This window comes from Lactuca virosa, chromosome 1 (assembly GCF_052849685.1).
Source record: "Lactuca virosa cultivar CGN04683 chromosome 1, Lactuca_virosa_CGN04683_v6, whole genome shotgun sequence".
Taxonomy (NCBI): domain Eukaryota; kingdom Viridiplantae; phylum Streptophyta; class Magnoliopsida; order Asterales; family Asteraceae; genus Lactuca; species Lactuca virosa.
In genome coordinates this window covers 62,872,585-62,876,525 of record NC_136426.1, presented here as the reverse complement: position 1 = coordinate 62,876,525, position 3,941 = coordinate 62,872,585, and positions in this window count along the sequence as shown.

Genomic DNA, 3,941 nt, shown 5'->3' with positions numbered 1-3,941 from the left:
GTTTGGACAAAGCATGCTTGTGGCATTGTCGCCTTGGCCATGTTAACAAGAAACGCATAGCCCAACTCCAAAAGGATGGAGTATCGGAGTCATTCGACCTTAGGGACGATGACGTGTGTGAGTCTTGTTTGCTTGGGAAGATGACCAAGTCACCCTTTACTGGCACATGTGAAAGGGGTGAGGGTGTATTGGATCTCATACATACAGATGTATGTGGACCCTTTAGATCCACCACAAGGGACGCTTGTCGCTTCTACGTGACTTTTACAGATGATTATAGCAGATATGGGTATATCTACTTAATCAAGCAGAAGTCAGAAACCTTTGAAAAGTTCAAAGAGTTCAAGAATGAAGTGGAGAATCAGTTGGGCAGGAAAATCAAGATGCTTCGATCTGATCGAGGGGGAGAGTACCTAAGTCTTGAGTTTCACGACTATCTGAAAGAGTGTGGAATAGTTTCACAATTGATGCCTCCTAGAATGCCACAATTGAATGGTGTGGCTGAGAGACGTAATCGAACCTTGTTGGACATGGTTCGCTCTATGATGAGTCGTGCTTCGTTACCAATCTCATTCTGGGGGTATGCCTTGGAGACTGCCGCCCATATCCTTAACTTAGTTCCCACAAAGAAGGTTACCAAAACACCTCACGAGATGTGGACAGGGAAAGCTCCCTCGCTAGCACATATCAAGGTTTGGGGTTGTGAAGCTTTCGTAAGACGAGAGACTCACGACAAGCTAGAACCTCGTAGTGAGAAGTGTTCTTCATTGGCTATCCACATAAGTCTTTTGGTTATCTCTTCTATAGACCAAATGACAATGTTGTCTTTGTTGCTAGGAGAGGGGTTTTCAGAGAAAGAGAACTCATAAGCCAAGGAGACAGTGGGAGTCAGATTGACCTTGAAGAGCTTCAAGAGTCAGGAGAAGAAGGAACCTCTGACACTGGCGTTCAAGATGAGGAGGAAACTCCTGTTGAACCAATTGACCAGTCCTTACCTCTTAGACGTTCAAGTAGAGTTATTGTTCCACCCCAGTTTTATGGTTTCCATATTACTATTGACGGGGATACGTTTATTAGTGATAGTACACTAGTAAATCTGGACGAACCTAACAGCTACAAGGAAGCCATGGCAGGCCCAGAGTCTGCTAAATGGAAAGAGGCAATGGACAGCGAGATTCAGTCCATGTATGACAACCAAGTTTGGAATTTGGTTGATAATGTACCAGGTCGTAAGACAGTCGGGTGCAAGTGGATCTTCAAGAAGAAGACAGACATGGATGGGAAAGTGCACACTTATAAAGCGCGATTGGTCGCGAAGGGCTTTACTCAAACTCCTGGAGTTGACTATGATGAGACCTTCTCACCAGTTGCGAAAATAAAGTCTATTAGGGTAATGCTTGCAATAGCTGCGTTTCATGATTATGAAATCTGGCAGATGGACGTAAAAACCACTTTCCTAAATGGGAAGCTGGCTGAGGATGTTTACATGAATCAGCCAGAGGGTTTTGTCAATGCGAAGCATCCAAATAGAGTGTGCAAGCTTGAGAAATCCATTTATGGATTAAAGCAAGCATCTCGCAGATGGAATCTTTGTTTTGACGAGAAGGTCAAAGAGTTTGGTTTTCTGCGAAATGAAGATGAGTCATGTGTATATGTCAAGGCCAGTGGGAGTATAGTGAGCTTCCTCGTATTGTATGTCGATGACATACTACTCATAGGAAACGACATCCCAACATTGCAGGAGGTCAAGTCCTGGCTTGGGAAGTGTTTCGCTATGAAGGACCTCGGAGAGGCTGCATATATTCTGGGAATAAGGATAGTAAGAGACAGAAGCAAGAGACTGATAGGACTCAGTCAGGATACATACTTGGAAAAGGTACTAAAACGTTTTAGTATGGAAAATTCCAAGAAAGGGGAGTTACCAATCCAATGCAATACCAAACTGAGTAAGACTCAGAGCCCGAGTACAGAGGCAGAGATAGCTGATATGAGCCGAGTACCTTACGCTTCCGCAGTTGGCTCGATTATGTACGCTATGACTTGTACTCGCCCTGATGTGGCTTTCGCTTTGAGCATGGTCAGCAGATATCAAGGGAACCCTGGTAGGGCACATTGGATTGTTGTCAAGAATATTCTTAAGTACCTACGAAGGACCAAGGAATGGTTTCTAGTCCTCGGTAGGAGTGATGACTTAAGGGTGCGAGGGTACAGTGACGCTAGTTTCCAGACAGATCGGGATAATTACCGATCACAGTCGGGTTGGGTCTTTACCCTGAATGGAGGAGCAGTGACTTGGAAAAGTTACAAGCAAGAAACCGTAGCTGATTCAACGTGCGAATCAGAGTACATTGCGGCAAGCGAGGCATCAAAGGAGGCTATATGGTTGAAGAACTTCATTGGAGACCTTGGAGTTGTGCCATCCATAAAGGAGCCCATGGAAATTTTCTGTGATAATGAAGGAGCGGTTGCCTTAACCAAGGAACCAAGGGATCATGGCAGATCTCGACATATCGACAGGAAATACCATTTTATTAGACATCGGGTAGAAGAGGGACTCCTCGTTGTGAAGAGGGTATCGTCGGAAGATAACCCAACAGATCCCCTTACGAAGGGACTGAGTAGGGTTAAGCATTTGCAGCACGCTAGGAGCGTAGGGCTAAAGGACGATATTAGTTTAGATTAGATAGGTAGGAAACTTGTAATGGATGATCTTATATTCAACATTTGATGATTAAATAAAGGTGTGTTATTTATAAGAAAGTTTCTATCTTGTGTTGATTATTTATCTATTGTTTCAATTTTGCATGTTTTGACTTCCTGAATAATAAGATTATTCGAACAGTCCACAATCGCTCATATATTGGAAGTAGATATGAAGGAAGATTGTCATAAATTTGTTTGTAGATTGTCTGAAAAGTTTTAGACATAGCAAAGGTTTGCTGCAAAGTTTATGAATGCTTATGAAATTTGTATTGAGCATTGGAATAGACCCGCACTTGCTGGCATCGCTTCATGAATGTTATCACAAGTGATCGCAAGATGATAATATCATATAATCTTTAAACCTAGAGATATGGTTATTGTTTGCTAGTTGATTATACATTGATAATGCGAAAACGCATCAGTAACTTGATGTTATAAAACGCATTATTGTGTGTGGCTTAGCTAGTAAATGATAAAAGCATATAAGTCGACGTTTTCTGTTCCTTTTATTCTATGAGAATAAAAGCGATATCTTGGCCACTTGATGATTTGGTTTGACTTATGTGTCGGGCCCGGTCAGGACGAAGTTGATGTGTTCAACTGAGTTCTATGTCGAACAAATCAGAGATCGAGAAACAAAATGCTGAACAATAAGTATTGTTAGCATGATATCTAGAACAGAGGATTATACGATCCCTTATCTGAAGGACAGATTATTGGTCAGAGTTGACAGCGGCTATTGAAAGCTACGATTGCTAATCGGATACGGAAGTCATATGTGAGATATAGTTACTAGACTTATCCAAGTGGGAGACTGTTGGATTAGTGTCTAAGTACGTAACTATATTTGGTATGTACTTGATCCGATTGTGCATGGTCCTTTTGGGTTGCCTTCACCAAAGCAACTTGACAAGGTAATTTGATATGAGAGATAAGATATTATGGTTTATTAATATATTATAAGAATGATATATTAAAGGAGAAATCATATTTATTTAATTAGTATTAGTCATAAATTAATTAGGAATTAATTTGGTGACTAAAAGAGATTAATTAAATAAAAGGGTATAAACTGTCAAATGTGTGATAGTTGTGTTTTGGGCTGGTAAACCTAATGGGATAAGGAGGAACGAAATTATGATGAGGGATCATCATATTTTCGTCCAAGGGCCTCATTCCAGAAGGTTCCTTGGGCTGCTTGGTGGCTAAGCTATCCATTAGGGTTTAGACTGAAACCC